This window comes from Lissotriton vulgaris, chromosome 10 (assembly GCF_964263255.1).
Source record: "Lissotriton vulgaris chromosome 10, aLisVul1.2, whole genome shotgun sequence".
Taxonomy (NCBI): domain Eukaryota; kingdom Metazoa; phylum Chordata; class Amphibia; order Caudata; family Salamandridae; genus Lissotriton; species Lissotriton vulgaris.
Genome location: NC_141698.1, coordinates 482,184,805 through 482,202,566, shown reverse-complemented (window position 1 = coordinate 482,202,566; position 17,762 = coordinate 482,184,805). Strand labels below are relative to the sequence as shown.

At 39.2% G+C, this 17,762-nt stretch overlaps 1 protein-coding gene across 1 annotated transcript in view; it reads right to left on the bottom strand.

The window, feature by feature from the left end:
* Positions 1-17,762, bottom strand: part of LOC147685432 (cyclin-dependent kinase-like 4) — an 892,274-nt gene that overhangs the window by 593,563 nt on the left and 280,949 nt on the right. The window lies entirely within an intron of this gene.

Below are 17,762 nucleotides of genomic sequence, written 5' to 3'. Positions count from 1 at the left end.
TTAGCATGCTGTTTTGCATACAAATCAGCAATCACGCTTGTAGCCAATGTTAAGTTGTAAAAGTTGCCAGCAAGTAAGATAAGCATCACTGCAGTGAAAAAAATGTGTTTGAGATGTAAAACATTTGTCTGTGTTTGAAATGTATGAGAACTACGGGGATGTATGTGCTTTATAACATAAAAAGAACAACCCTGCACCAACAGTGTTTGTATTAATCATCTGCATGTGTCGAATGTGGGGGGGCTGTCCGACGCTACAATGCTCATGTGCGTCAGACGGCACCCGCCTGTCCAACAAAATGGCACTGGAAATCCCTCTGGTGCGGGCACGAGAGGGATTTCCTTTCAACTAAAACAGCCCTGGGAAATGGGAAGTAGCTTCCCCAGTTCCAAGGCTGTTCTGATTGTTTCAGAGAAATGAAGATCAGCCCGCATGGCGAGGCAACAACATTTAATTGAATACGGAACTGAAATGAGCCAATTGGTTTCTTTCAGTTTCATTGCCTATGTGCTAGTGGGGCTATCTTGCTCCCTGAGCACAAAGACAGACCCGAGAGGTATCGTTGGAAAGGGGAGAATCTCCCCTTTCAAATTGCATTCCTCTCTAGTGGATTCCTGCTTGGGGATCACTCCAGGAGGGCGCTTCCCAAGCAGGCATCCCCCACTAGACCCCAGGGAGGGGGGAGCAGCCCCTCGGGCAAGGGCGTTTTCTACTCCCCCAACGTTTCCATAAATATTCCTTCTTTCTGCCCTCTCTGTGGGTCAGAAAGTCCACTAGTAAGCAAGGGACTAATTTTTTTTTATTGTCCACGGGTGGGGGATGCCCAGAATGGGCATGCCAGTGCCCCCACCCCCAAATGAAAATTGACACAGTCTTTCCGACCCCCTCCGCCCCCTGCGAGGCAGATAGGGGCAATAGCCCCTTATCTTCCACCGGGTGGCACAGAAAGCCAATTAGGCACTAGGGATTATGTTTTGTTATTATACATAGGGGTGGGGTCTTCCAAGAATCGGCATGCCAATGCCCCCACCACCCAAAACAATTAGCCACAGTCTTTCTGCCTCCCCAGGGAGGAGAATGGGGGCAGTAGCTCCTGATCTGCTGCCTCAGTGGGGCAGAATGTCCACTAAGCACCAGGGATGTTTTTTACATACGTAGGGGTGGCGGCAGCCCAGAATGGGCATGCCAATGCCCCACCTCAAATAAAATAGCCAAAGTCTTTTGGCTACCCCCGGGAAGCAGATAGGGGCCATAGCCCCTGATCTGCCCCCCCAGAAGACGGGCAGAGAGACCACTAGGCACCAGGGATTTGTTTTATAAATGGGGTGGGGGCTGCCCAGAATAGGCATGACAATGCACCCACCCCTAAACACAAATGGGACAGTCTTGGTGGGGGGTCATTACCCCTGATCTGACCCGAGGGGCAGACAGCTCATTAAACAATAGGGATTATTTTAAGCGGCTCTCACCAGGTTCTGTTAGAATCCCTTGGAATCCCTTGCAAACCTCAAACTTTGTAAAAACAAAACACATTATCCTCACATTTCTTTAAAGGGAGCCGCAAAAACCCACCCACCCAGCATTCCCCCAAGTCTCCCAATAAAAATGGTACCTTACTTGTGCAGGAGGCCTAGTGCCCACAGCAGGAAATGGTTCAAAACGCAACCTGGACCCATCACATTTTTCCAGTAAAAACGGACAATTTTTTCACACAGTGCCTAGCAGTGGATTTTGGACCTTAGCTTTGCCAGCACCGAAGAAAACCTAGCAAACCTGCATATTTTTGCAAACTAGATACCCAGGAGAAGCCAGGATGGTGTGACTTGCGAAGATCTCTCACATTTCTGTGTGGAAAAATTGTGGGATCACTGGGCCAGCACAAATCTCCTATGACCCAGCATTTCCCCAGATGAAAATTGTGCCTCACTTGTGTGGGTGGGCCAAGTACCTGCGGCAGGGGTGGGCCCAATTCATATTGTGGAGAGATCAAAATTCTCTATCACAAAACAACATGGTTTTGTAAGGGGGCCACCTGTGTTTTTGATCCTAGACTGGATGAACTTCTAGGGAAACCTACCACACCCAGATATTTCTGAAAACTAGACACCCAAGGGAGTCCCAGGGAGGTGTGGTTTGCATGGATCCCCCAACGTTTTCCTACCCAGAACCCCCACCAAACCTCAAATTTAGCTTAACCCCCAACCTCCCATTATTTTACATTTCTGCATGGGATCACTGTGTCAGCACAGTTATTGCTTTCATGCCTATTTCTACCAATAACTGGAAAGAGGTTGAAAGCACAGAAAATAGGAAAAATATGCTCTGTAATATGCCAAAACTGTGAGGAAAATGTTGGTTTTCTGACAAAAGTCTGCCTGTTCCTAAAAGCTGGGAAGATGGTAATTTTAGCACCACAAACTATTTGTTGATACCCTTTGCAGGAAAAAATCAGACACATTCTCTACAGAACGTTTTTCCAATTTCTGGACCCTCCCCCAAAAAACAATTAGCTGTATTCTGGCTAATTTCTCAGTCTCCTCCAAAGGAATCCACAGGGGCCTAAGTGCAAACTTCCCCAAATAGGCCCAAAAAAGCATTAGCATGGGGTTGGGGTGCGGATGGGAAAGGCGTAGCAGCAAAGGGGTTCAATATAAGGTGATGTATGTTTAAAAAGGAGATATCTGTTACAATATAGTTGATTTTTAATTCAGAATACCATAATAGCATTCTGTTCCAAAAGAAGCCAGTGGTTTAAAAAAAAACATCAAAGTATACAAACGAGCGCAAATGTTTTTCACAAAACTAGTTTATTCAATGCTTGTGAAACAAAAAAGAAACAGGAACATAGTATTCTGTGCACATGTGTTTTGCACAGAGATATATGTTTTAGTTTTATTTCTATAAATTTTAGAAAATGTAAACTTCCCTGACAGATTGCTACCGTAACAAAGGAAGCAATATAGTTGGGTGAAATGAACCATTTGCTGGTTTTGTGCGAATCTTTAGTCGGGGCAAATCATAAATCACATTGTTATCACTTTCTTTGATCAGGGGGAGCTGAAGCATCATAGTGTACTTGGGAGCCTACAGACTGCAGAAATTGTCAGAGGAAAGAGTGCACGACTAAATGTGAACTGCATTTCAAAAAGCTGTTTTGTCATGTACTATTCTTGCATTTTGCCCAGGGCTGGAGAAGGTTTCTCCACTCAGGTGGAAAAGAGATGTCAAGCATTTGCAGAGGATTTACAGATGCTTTACACACAAAACGAAATGTTAATTTTCAAACAAACACATGTTTATTTTTCCCACAGAAATTGATCTAAAATATATATAAAAAAATACTAAGGAGGAAAAGGTAATTTTTTCAAAAGACGGGACAGAGGCTAAGAGAAACCAGAAAGAAAGGTTTCCAAAAGACGTGCTAAACGAAACCAAAACAAGGTCACACATACGAGTTTCCAAAAGACGGAAGCAAAACCAAACAAAACAAACTAGTTCAGAAAACAGATGCTATAAAACTAACTTGAGGAGTAATATTGTACTTGGTCACTGCTGCCAGGGGAGGGGGGACAACAAAAGAGACATGACAAATGCATGCCTTGAACGAATAGAAAGAAAGAATGGACGAATGACAATGCAGACAGCTAATAGAAAGAAGGGGGATGGACTGAAAGCCTACATAGTGGTTTCAGCAGGTCTCGAAGATACAGCGCATGTGCACCCTAGGATCAACCTAATAACAGACTCCCCGTCTACTAGTTCTGCCCAGAAGTCCTGTATCGTTTCAGTGGGACTCACCTGGAACTTTGTTATTTTGTATATAAGTACGGATATTAGTAGCATTGGATAAGAAATGAACAGCGCACGCATCTCCGGAAATTTAAAGTATGAACTATATTAGCCTCATCAAGCACAGGGTGTAACTTACTGTAAAAATAATTCAATATGCATTGGAAACACAAAACATTTTGGTTTTTGAAGCTGAAAGATTTTAGGAAGCTCGAGTGAAACACAGATGTAGAAGGATAACGTTGGATAGTGTTATTTTCCACAGTGAGGGCTCCTGCACTAATAATTGTCCAAACTGTATTACAGAACATGTAATGTTATTTCATGTACTTTAACTGAGCTTTGACCCAATTCCGAGTGGACTGCATAGGGTTGATTGCACCTTTTTAAATATAAATACCACAGGGTATGAGGTGAACATCTTGAATTCAGAATCTTTCTTATGGAAATGAGGAACTATAATGCAAATGTGTTGCTCTCTGCACCAAAGTACACATGTACTGGAATTTATCATATGTGTTCACCCGGTAATTTTGGAAAATATTATCTGTCAAATTTATTCGGGGAAAATTTCAGGTGGTGCAGTGTTTATCATGCAACTTATTCCGTTTTCTGAGCAAACCGAGATTTGTAAGGTGGATTGGAATTTACAGGACCACTCAGATTCTGGGCCCTGGTGTTAGATACGTTTGCAATGTTACTCTCCATGCGGTACCCATTTTGTATTTTCATGAAATTAGGTGAACACATTTTTTGTGGTTTGACTAGCATCTGAATTTTCAGGCCCACTAGGAACTGTTTCCTTCGATAGGGAGGTTTGCACTCCTACTCTCCATGCTGTAACTGTTTTGTATTTTCATCAAATTAAGTTTGCACCTTTTCATTATACAAAAGTCATACTGATTACTACTATCAGGGCAGAGCACAAGCTGGGAATAAATGTTGGTGAATGGAGTATCCCCACATTTTAGAGAGCATACAGTCGGAGGCAAAAAGATCATTGGAGGCATCCTTTTTACTGTGAAGTTATAGACAAGGCCTCCCATCTCATGTGCCCCAGTAGCATAGCTCTTTGCCATTGCATACATTTGCAATATGGCCTGGGAGGTGTTTTCTAACAACACAGGCAACATTCCACTTTTTGCAAATGGCCTTGAAGTAGGTTATCTATGCAGCTCTTAAATGAAAAAGAAACTGCCCACCATTGACCCTGTTAACTCTTACTGATGTGGAAATATGACATTGTGCCTATTTTAAAAAAAACATCAAGCACATTTTTTTTTAACTATGATAAACTATGGTTTGTAAGTCACGCCTACAGTCCACTAGCTGTGGTCAACACAGCTATTACTTTAAAGTATACTAAGAGTAGGTTTTGGATCAACCCACTCAAACCACTGGAATTACGCGTTATTCCTCTTACAGCTATGGGCTTGAGACACTGTTGATAACCTCCTAGATTTACCCTTAGATAAGTGACTATCTTGCCTCAATCCGTTGAGTGTTTCTGTATCCTTCTGCCTTTTATCATGCCTTTTATCATGTCTCTGCAGTTCAGTGCTTGATCGACTATTTTTTCTCATGACTCTAATGCTTATCACTGCTCTTCCCCCTGTCACTCTCTTTCCCTGCTTGCCCATTGACCTCCTGCCACTTTCCCCTGTCCCCTGCTCAATTGGCTTTTTACATTTTGTTTTTGGCAAGGGCCAGCAGCTGCACACTGCTTCTGGCTGTCCTTTTCAATTTTCTGGCCTGATTCACAAAGCCAACCTATGTACGGTAAGATAAAAGGTACGAGTGCTGCATCTCCGCTGCAGAGAGTGTATTGACCTTTTACCTAGTGACGGTACTGCTTAAATGACGTAGGGTTTTCTCCAAAAACTGGCCTCATTCATTATGCATGAGGATTCTTGGAATCTCAGCAGGGCTACCGTCTACTGTATAATAACTATGCAAAAGGGTCATTCCTTCTGTCATCCTAGTCCGACATGACACAGCAAGGTAGATCCCCTGAGGGTACCATTTTGGTATTTAAACACCATATCTTTGCTGAAGCAAGAGAGGAGAAAAAGGACTTCCATGCTGACACACTGACACAAGTCACTGAGGTTCCTTCATGCAGACATTCCAGCTGGCAGTGGTCTGGCATCAGTCGTTGGGTGTCTATCTAGAGACCAAGGGCCCGATTCCGATCTCGTGGAAAGAGCTCCTGACGGGATACGGAACAACCAAATCTGATTCAAAGCCACTGTTACCGTCCGAATAGACCTCCATTCTGAATGAATAAAGTACGGTGCGAAGATCTTGTCCATGCCGACCGAATCTTTCCGGACCAGAATCTGTCTGTACGACTCGTCTGGAGCCGAATCGTGTAGCGCAAAGGACCCGGCTTCCGTACGAGTGAGTACAATGCACAATTCTGACAGCCGTATCGATTCGGTCTCAACGAGACAAAATGGCTCTTGAAATCCAACTTCGGGGAGCCAGAGCAGATTCCCTTCACCAGAAGTCCTCCGAATCGATAGGGGGGAGTGCACATGAGTCCCACTGATCCAAGCATGTACTGTGTGTCGGGCAACATGGGGTGCCCGCCAGAGGGTGTACGCTTTTCCCCACCCACCCCTTGTTTGCAATGGGAGCCTGTGTGCGCATCAGTATACAGGCTCCTATAGAGTTCAATGGGTGGTCCAGAAAACCGAGTCCATCAGCATGCGGCTGCATCATACTCGTTTGGTCGGACTCGCACAGCGCGATTTGCTAGGAAATCCTTCCGTTATCCGATTCTTATGGAAGGCTTCCCTAGCGAGATCGGAATCAGGCTCCTAGACGGGTGTCCACAGTCTCTCACATTAGGTAATGAAGTTGGCTTTATCTTACGGAGATTCTTGGCTCTACACCTACATACATGCTAGTTACACTTAGGTACATCTAGGTATGGGTGCATCGTAAAAGTACGCCTTATTACTGTCATGTATTTTTATACCTGCCTGTATTCATTGTTTTAGCACTGATGCAGCGGAAAGAGGCTTTTCCAAATTTTACCACCAGCAACCAATTTTAACACCTTGCAGTCCCTTTCATGCTGCATGAGTTTAAAACATGCTACCAATTTCTATTATCTCTGTGGTCCTCTCTCTCTCCGATGAATCATGTAGAGTTGTAATGGATTGGCAAAGATAGACAGAATCCTAACCTTATGAGGACCTAAACAAAGAAAATAATTCATACACTATAACCAATGATAATAATAATGACAGACTCTGGTTACTTATCAACTTGCTTTTATCTAATAAAAGAAAATGTGAATACTCATCAGGCACAATGCAGCTTGAATTACAGATCATCAGACAAGTGAAACACAAATACACTTGAGCCATCATAAAACCCAAAAATCTGATTGTCATCAGATTTCACTGCCTGAAAGCAGTAGTTTTCTTCTGTTTCAACATAACCTCATCTATTTCACAGTAATTTTCTCTTCTGTCTCCCAACTCTATTTCTTCTCTCTTTCCCTATTTTTTTGGTCTCTAATGTTTGTTTCTTGCACTCACAACCTTTATATATTAATACCAGCGTTAATATCCCTTGGCAATAGCAATTATTGGTGTTTGTATTTTTCCTAGTAAGTTATTACCAAAACCAGTTACCCACTGAAGAGAACCCCTTACCAAGTTTCTCCTACACAAAATCAACCTTCAGTTCAGTAAAATCTACCCATAAATGCGTAATATTAGTAATATATACCTCCAGGTTCCTAGTTTTGTCAGGGATATATGTACAGCACTGTTGTATTTTCAACATGTTAGATACTCTGCCCTCTTTTGCCAATAATACATCAAGAGCAAGCCTATTTTGTAGAACCATAGATCTCCTAGCCAACATTTCAGTATCAATCATTAAGAACCCACCAGCAGTGTCTTTTGATAAATGATCAACCACTGTGGACAATTTTCTAATTTTATAGAAAAAATCAACATTACTCCAACTGAAGGTATTAATGCTCCAACAATATCTCCCACAATTTCTGCAGCACTAATTCCCCTTTTATTTCGTGTTAGTCCACTTTTCTATTCATTGGTTCCATAACTTTTCTCCATATGATATACCTTGGTTAAAACAATTCCAACATAACAACACCCATACCCACGTGCGGGCAACCTATAATAGGCATTCTTACCAAACACATAATATAGCCCAGGAAAAACAGGATCCGTCTCAACTTTTATTCCACAACCCCCAGTAATCAGGAAAGTATGGCCACATTAACTAGAACCAATGAAATTATTATTATAATCAGTTTTCTGTCTAAGTAAGCAAAGCTTTCCCATATGATGCCAATCCAGAGTCATTGCAGCATATGTCTCACCCTTTTTGTAATTTCCTTCTCTAAAAGCCGAAGGAGGTATATGGGACTTTTGCTCAGCAGTTTTTTCTTCTAAACTCTGTCTACTATCTTCCACTAGATTTATAAATTCAATCTCTTCCTGATGCATACTACAGGTCAAATTATTATGATGTGCATACACAGTATCTATCGTTTTAGTAGTATGGAAAAACTCCCGAAAACATTCAGCATTTTTCGCACTGCCCACCATATTCATATTCTTTCTAATGGGTACTTCAGAAAAAACGAAATCATAATTTGATTAATAATACTGCAAATATTCTTTTTCATAGAACGAACTAGTTAGTACACTGCACGAAATTCCGTACGTTAAAGGTAAGTGATGATAGGTCACTCCCTCAGACACAGATGACAGTAATTGAATGCACACATAACAATCTCTTACATCCATAACATCCACATACTCATACAACAACTTGGAAAAAACATTTAACGAGAAATCATTAATGGAATTATCCTGATGCTAAATATTACCGGTTAATCTCTTAATATTAGTTTGTGGATCTTCTTTAGGATTTTCCATTCCTATTTTCTCACTCACCAACTCATTAGTAATATTATTCTTATTAGGATACATAAAATAAGGCACAAAACAATTTGTGTTAACCAAACAAACATCATTAGTAAAACACTTATAAAGCAAGCTTTCATACATCTACGTTTAAGACCTTGATTTTGATACCAGGTCTCTTGTTATCCTGCCCTTGCCATTTTCTCTAAGAACTAAAAAAAAAAATCAAAAACTAAACTAAATAAAAATATAAAAAACTAGAGAAAAAATGTGTACAGTGTATCCAAACACTTCTTAAGCCTTTTTGCTTCTCCACTCTCTTTTTTTTATATATGTCTCTGCAGCCTTTAATTGAGTTCCAGCTTTATTTTACGTACTTTTCAGAACAGCTTTTTCAGTCTTCTGCACCCTAATTTTTGACAGTCATTTAAGGTGGCATGTAACAGTTTCTGTGGCTTGGTCCTGCAACTGTCTTTTCCTTACAATGAACTGTAGGTTCAACTGCTTCAGCCACCACATATGTTCATTCAGGTGCTGTGTATTTCTTGTTCGGAATTCTTGCTCTCTTTGTTCTCCGAACTGTATCTTATTCTGAGTCACCCTGGGGCATATTACCAAGTTGGCGATATGAAGTTATCGCCACTATTGCGGCCGTTTTCAGCCAAAAAGCGGCGATCATTTTATCGCCTTATCAGCAAAGACACGCTATCGCGTGTTTTGCTGATTTAGAGAGCCTTTCAACAATGCATAGCTTTGCATCTCTAATGAGAGGAAAAGTGGGCGTTCCAGAGCAAAGTAAGCAACATTTCTCCTATTATCAAGCTGCACACCAACAAGCAGAGCGTTAGCAAAAGTAGCGCTAACCACAGTTAACGCTACTTTCCTAACACCTGCTTGTGACCTGATTTAGCCATGTAATCCAATTGGAGGTGGATTACATGGCTAAATTTACCCGGCCCTATCAACAAGGTTATCTCCATTTTCAATGGAATATTGCTGGAAAACCAGCGATATTCCATTGAAAACGGCGATAATCCCGCTTGGATTTTTTTCTTCATGCCGGTAAGCGTTAATACAACGCTAAAATGGAGATTATCGCCAGCGATAGATTTTCTCACGCTAACAGCGGTCAGTGAAAATTATCGCTGCCACTTGTTAATATGCAACCAAGTTCTGTTTAGCTTGATACTTCAATTATTGTATTTGGAACTTTTTTATTCAGAGTGTATTTCAGTCTTTTCACTCCTTTAGGCCAAAAATCTCTTTTTCTTGCCTTTTTTAACTTGCACAGAATCACCAGATTCAATACTCAATTCAAAACTTCTTTTGTTTGATTCCTTTCTTTCTTCTTTTCTTGTTTGCTCTTGCTCTTGAATCAAACTCTCTCCTGCATAGGCATTGACAACAGTGTCAAGAGACCCAGTAGCTGGTGCCCACTTTACTCGATTCTGCACTTGATATCGCCCATGCCAAAGTGGTTCCAAACATGACTTTCTCATGTGTTTCTTCACCAAGACTCACTCTCCTGGGCTTAGGTCATGTTCTTGTTCTTGATGTGTTGTGTTTGCAACTTCTCCAACCTGATGAAACACAGAATGCACCACATCAGCCAATCCTTTGCAATAATCGAGCACTAGATCATCAGTTAAATTCATCATTTGGTTTGCTGGAACTAATGGCTTTCTCATTGCTCTGTCCAAAATGACTTCATGGGGTGATAATCCAGTCTTTTTATCAGGGATACTTCTCAAACTCATCAGAACTAGAGGTAAAGCAACTGGCTGTTTTAATGCAGTAGATGCACACACTTTTAAAAGTCTTTACTTAATTGTACCATTTATTTGCTCGACCACACCTAAGGCTTCTGGTCGATAGGCACAATGTCACTTTTGTTCAGTTTGCAATGCTGCACAAATCATCCAATGATTTAATTATTAAAATTTGTACCTTTATCAGTTTCTAAAGAGCCTGGGAATTCAAACTATGGAATTAGCTCTCTGAGTAGCAATTTAGCAACAGTAAGGCTATCGTTTTGTCTCGTTGGGTAAGCTTCCACCTACAGAGAGAACAGGCAAACCAACACATATTTTAATCGATTACATGGAGGCAGTCCTATAAAATCAGCCTGCAATTAGGTAAATGAGCCTGCTGCTTTTCCAATTTGGCCCCAACTAACAACAGTCTTCCTCCCTGCATTCTGCTGCTGACAAGTCATGCTCCTCTGGCAATGACTTTCTGGAATGACCCTGAATTTAGGGCTGTACCGTGCTTGTTTACATAAACTAATTATTGCCTCTCTCCCTGCATCTGTTAGACCATGGCACATTCTAGCCATTTGTGACAACAGGCTGACTGACATTATCGGTCTTCCATCAGTAGATACCCATAATTCATCTTCAGCCCTACGTGAACAACCTGCCTTGATCCAAGTTTCCTTTTCTTCCTCACTAGCTTCTTCCTACAGCTGCCGAATCATTTCCCTTGTCTCCACAGAAGAAAACATCATATGACAATTCTCATCAGATTTCTGCATACTTTGTGAATTTAAATTTTGAGCACAAAATCGAGCAACTCGTCCTTCATCATTATTTCCACTTGTTATGTAATTGTTTCCAGATGTATGTGCTGAATACTTTACAATTCCAATCTCTGTGGGCAATTGTAGTGCACCCAATAATTATTTTACATAATTTCAGTTCCAAATCAGTGAACCATATGATGTTAAAAATCCACATTGCAACCACAATTGTCTAAAATAATGGACAACTCCAAAACCATATTGACTATCAGTGAATATGGTTATTCCCAAATTTGTGCCAATGATGCGTGCTCTGGTCAATGCAACCAGCTCCAAAATGTGGGCAGAACTTACTCCTTTTAAGCATGAAGCTTCAAGGACTTTGGTCACTGTACAGACTGCATATGAAGCACACAAGGTACCGCTATCATCCCTCAAGCATGATCCATCCACAAACATCACGCTATCTGATTCAGACAACAGTGTATCTTTTATCTCAGGCCTTGGTTTTGAACATAGCTCAGTCACATCCAAGCAATCATGTTCAGCTTCATCTACGACTTCCTCACTACTTGGAAACAAAGTAGCTGGATTCAAATTTGTGCATCATGTCGCAGTCGCATTCTCAGCTCCCAAAATCAGACTCTCATATTTTGTCAATCGACTGCTCATAAGGTGCTGTGTTCGAGTTTGTGTAAGCAAGATCTCAACAGAATGTGGCACATACACTCTCTATGATGGCCCATCACAATCGACTCACTCTGTTCCAAACTCACACAAGTAGCAGCTACTGCTTTCAAACATCCTGGTAACGCTGCAGCCACGGAATCTAGTGTTGCAGAAAAATATGCCACTGGACGACTTACTGCTCCATGTATTTGCGTTAGAACTGAAAGTGCACAACTGTATCTTTCACAGCAAAACAAAGCAAAATCCTTGTTAGAATCTGGCATTCCCAATGTGGGTGCTCGACAAAGGACGTCTCGCAACTCCATAAATGCCCTCATACATTTCTCATATAGTTCGATAGGATCAATCACATCTTTATGTGTCAATCTCTGTAATGGCTTGGCTGTCAGTGAAAAACCAATGATCCACCAGTATACAACCATACCCAAAAACATTTCAACTTCTTTCTGCGTTGTGGGTGGATTCATTGCAAGATTGTAGTTATTCGATCTTGTGATACTTTCCTGACTCCTTTCTCAATTTTGTGTCCCAAATATAATACTTCTTTTTGACAGAATTGCAGATTTGCTGGTGACACCTTATACCCTCCTACTGCCAAATGATTCAGTAGAGCAATAGTAACTTCATACGTGCTTCTCGGATCACTGACATAATATCAAATACACAAATATAGAATTACCAAAATGTCGAAGAAAAAATATAGAATGCAAAAATATCGAATTCCTATCTACAAACAGGTAAGTACAAAAATATCGAATCAAAAATATTGTTTTAAAAAATATAGCTAGTCAAAATATCGAATTTTTTAAAATGTCTTAAAAGTATTTTAAAATTAATGAAATAATAAATATAATTAACTAAAACATACTTAAAAATACTTAAATAACCTTAAAATGATTAAATAATTAATTTAAGGTATAAAAAAAGATACCATTTTATTTTTTAATACATATATATATTAACATGATATTAATAAAAAAATACAATATTTTTACCGTAGGATAACGGGAGGGTAACATTTACTATTACCACTCCAGTGAGGGCAACAGTAGGGAAAACGTTGGATAGCGTAGGGGTAAAATTACTATTCCCACTCTAGTGAGTGCAGCAGTAGGGAAGGCGTTGGATAGTGTAGGGGTAAAAATTACTATTCCCACTCCAGTGAGTGCAACAGTAGGGAAAGCGTTGGATAGCGGGAGGGTAAAAATTACTATTCCCATTCCAGTGAATGCAACAGTAGGGAAAGCGTTGGATAGCGGGAGGGTAAAAATTACTATTCCCACTCCAGTGAGTACAACAGTAGGGAAAGCATTGGATAGCGAGATGGTAAAAATTACTATTCCCACTCCAGAGAGTGCAACAGTAGGAAAAGCGTTGGATAGCGGGAGGGTAAAAATTACTATTCCCACTCCAGAGAGTGCAACAGTAAGGAAAGCATTGGATAGCGGGAGGGTAAAAATTACTATTCCCACTCCAGAGAGTGCAAAAGTAGGGAAAGCGTTGGATAGCGTAGGGGTAAAAATTACTATTCCCACTGCAGAGAGTGCAACAGTAGGAAAAGTGTTGGATAGCGGGAGGGTAAAAATTACTGTTCCCACTCCAGTGAGTGCAACAGTAGGGAAAGCATTGGATAGCGTAAGGGTAAAAATTACTATTCCCACTCCAGAGAGTGCAACAGTAGGGAAAGCTTTGGATAGCGTAGGGGTAATAATGACTATTCCCACTCCAGAGAGTGCAACAGTAGGGAAAGCGTTGGATGGCGTAGGGGTAAAAATTACTATTCCCACTCCAGAGAGTGCAACAGTAGGGAAAGCGTTGGATAGCGTAGGGGTAAAAATTACTATTCCCACTCTAGTGAGTTTAACAGTAGGGAAAGTAATGATTTAATATATTAATAAAAATAAATTAAATATCAATACGAATAAAACATTAATTAAAATGAATTGCCAATTTAATATTATGTAATAATTAATCAATTATAAATACAAATACATATTAGTTATTAAAATTAATGACCTATTCATAATTAACAACTAATTCATTTTCAATAACAAAAACTAATTAATAATAAAAATGTATACAAATTAATTAACAGTAAATTATTTATCAATACACAAAAAGTATTTTTAAGATGTAATTAATTACAATTAAATTACTTCCCATCCTATTCCCCTATAAACCCACAATCTGCTACAGAAAATAAATTAATACAATTATCATAATTATCAATTAATAAATTAATAAAAATTAATTACCAACTAATAAAAATTGATTACCAATTATTTAACAATAAGTAAAAAATCAATACTAATAAATAAATAAAAATGATTTACTTAATTAGAATTAAATTACTTCCGACCCTATTCCCCTATAAACTCACACAACCCGCTACAGAAAATAAATTAATAAAATTAACATAATTATCAATTAATCAATTAATAAAAATGAATGACCAATTAAAAATTAATTAACAATCATTCAAAATGAATACCAATAAATAAGTAAAATTATTTCATTAATTACAATTAAATTACTTCCCACCCTATTTCCCTATAAACCCACAACCCGCTATAGAACTAAAACGCAAAATTAAATTAAAAATAATTAGTAATTTCTAAAAATTAATATTTAATTTAATATAATTAAATTACTTCCTACCCTATTCCCCTATAAACCCACAACCCACTACAGAATTAAATTACACAAAAATTAAATACCATAAAATTCATTACTTAAAATAAATTACAAAAATAATATACACTTTTTACACATATACTAACATATAAAACACTTTAGAAAATTCAATATTATAAAAAATTCGATATATTTTAATACCAATATTATATACTTCAATATTTTGACTTTCTATATTTTGAAAATCGATATTATATTACTTACCTTCAATGCAATATTTTTCACCACTATATTCTGTCCATTCGAGATTTTGTCCATTCTATGTTTTGACTTCGATATTTTGGTAATTCTATATTTTGAATGCAATATTTTGTCTAGTTACCGTGCTTCTCCAGTCCTTGATGCAACCAGCAAAATCATCGATATATTGCACCAAGACTGAGTCTTCAGGCATTACCAATGACTCTAAACACCTCTTCAAAATATGATTGAAGATTGAGGGGCTCTCTTTATACCCTTGAGGAACTCAGCGCCATGCCAAAACACAGTCTCTGAACCGGAATGCAAACAAATATTTACTATCTGGATGCAGGGGTATGGGTAAAGATGCTTAACATAAATCAATCACATTGAACTATTCCACATCACATGGAATTTGGAAAAGGATTACTGTGGGGTTTGGCACTATCTTATGAATTTTCCTTAAATCCTGAACTATCCTGTACTCACTACTCGGTTTTTTAATCCCCATAATAGGTGAATTACATGGACTCCCTAGTATCTCTCTCAAAGTTCCCTCTTCAATCATCAATATGATCACAGGTTTTATTCCTGGAATGGTCGCAGGACCCATCTTGTATTGTGGCGTTTTTGTAAATTCTGCACCTTGTTTGACTGAAATATGAATAGGATCAACTCCTTTCATTAGTCCAATGTCTTTCCCTGAAAAATCCCACACATCAGAATCATTCACTTCTGTCCCTTGCCTCACAATCATCATTTTGAAAACCACATCCTCATCCTGTATATGAAATTCTATTCCATCTGGTGTACAACAGATGGTGCAATTAATCTTACGCAGCAAGTCCCTACCTAACAGGTTAACTGGACTTGTATCACACACCACAAAACAATGTGAGTCTCGAAAGTCTCCAATTTGTACCTTCATTTGTTTTCTCTCTGGACTTTTAATCAATTGATTTGAAATACCTACAACTTGGATAGTATCTTGTGAGAGGAATAGGTTAGGGATTTTCACAGTCTCGCAGTGGAACGGGTAGCACCAGTGTCTAAAAGGAATGTAATCACAGTGCCTTTGACTTCTCCATCCACAAAAGGACCACACTGATCTACCTCTAGAGATGCGTCAATCATGCACTCCTCCTCCCCTCAGGCACTGTAATCAGGATGTATCGGAATCACTCTCCTTGCACTGCAACCAGTATTGTGGAGCCATTTGCATATTCTAATATGATTAGCTGATTCACCCATATGAAAACCAACATTCGTACTGTTTCTTTGTACCTGAGCATTCTCATTTTCATATGGCACTGGGGCTTGTGGTATTTGAACCTGTGTTATTACCTGTTGCTGTTGTGATTTATTCCTATTCATTTCAACTTGCATCTGCTGATTACAATTCTGATTCATCTCATTATTCCCTACGAAAGCCTTACACTCATGTTTCCAATGTCCCAACTTGCCACACGCATAACACGGAAATTCTTTTTCATCTCCTCTTTATTACCTCTACCTCTTCCTTGAATAGAAACACCACTATTTACCATGACACCTCCCATAGTAGAAATCTGTCCAGCCTGAACATTCTGATTCTGGCCCTTTCCATGGAAACCTGTTTGAGAGAAGTCTACAAAATTACCACCTTTCTGTGCTACATTCATTTCTATTTCAACTTCTTGTGTCTTCTTTCAATATCATTACTACAATATTTAGCGTACACCAAAATTTTATCTATACCTTTGCTCTGCCAACAAATCAAATGCTGCTGAAACATGGTACTAATCTCCGTTTTCAATACCAAATGTCCCATATCCTTGTCAATAATGTTCTTAATGCCACTGTACTGTTTAAACACTTGTAGAAACATTTCATAGTAAGCATGCACCGTTTCTTTCGTCTCCTGGGTCGATCTTTCTATTTTTACCCACTCTGTTTCCTTTAGTGAAATCTTTCCCTTCTAATAGCTAATGACTTGATTGTATTTTTTCATCACTTTGTCTGACAGTGCTCCAGTCTTTGCATCTCTGGGATATTCTGCTTTTGGCCAATCTATTGGAATTTTACACTCCACCCACAAATCAGCTGGAACCACAATACCGAATAAACCATCCAAGTCCTTCCATAAGACCTTTGAAACCTTCACAAACCTCTCTACTTGTTTGTACAATTCAACTGGGTTTTCTCTCAATTTTGGAAACTCATTCGTGAAGACAGTATATCCTGCCTTGACCAAGGTACATAAAGATATCCACCTCCTGGTACCTCTCTCATTGGATATATCATTTCAGTCATTATTGTTGTCTCTGTACCTGTCTCTCCTATTGGACAAAGAAATGAAGCCCCTTGATTTGCAAACATTTTTCTTTCCTTTTAGCCCATCTGTCTTTCCAATGCTCCCCATTGGTTCAATGTATTAATCAGCTCTTTAATCTGCAATAATTTACCGGAAGCATTCAAACTCTCCAAATCTCTGTCACTAAATTCCAATCTATAAGTTTTCTGCAAAGCCTTCGGTTTTCTATGTCAACACCATAGGTCTGTGCAACTTCAGCAAACCTCTCATGTAGATTTTTTGCTCTCACTCTAATATTCCTCTTATAATAACTCTTCTTCCCCATACTTACTCAATCTTTCAGGATTAATTGTACCTATGACCATTTCTTCCAAATCTGCTTTTAATCTACTCACATCCATACACATATCAGCTTTATTGGGCACCATCCCTCTAATCCATTCATCCAATTCTTCTAGAGATGGGTCTATTGAACCTCCTGAAGTAGTCTCCTTGGTTCTATTTGCACATTGCACTTTGGGGTTTCCACTGATTTTTCTGAAATGTCAATCAATTATCTTGTCTAACTTGCAGCACCACCACTAGTTCTATTATTAAAAGGCACAGTCAACGCATGTACTTGTAAAAGACTCTGATCCTCACTATATAATGGAACTATGGGACCAAAAGTCATGGGAACTGA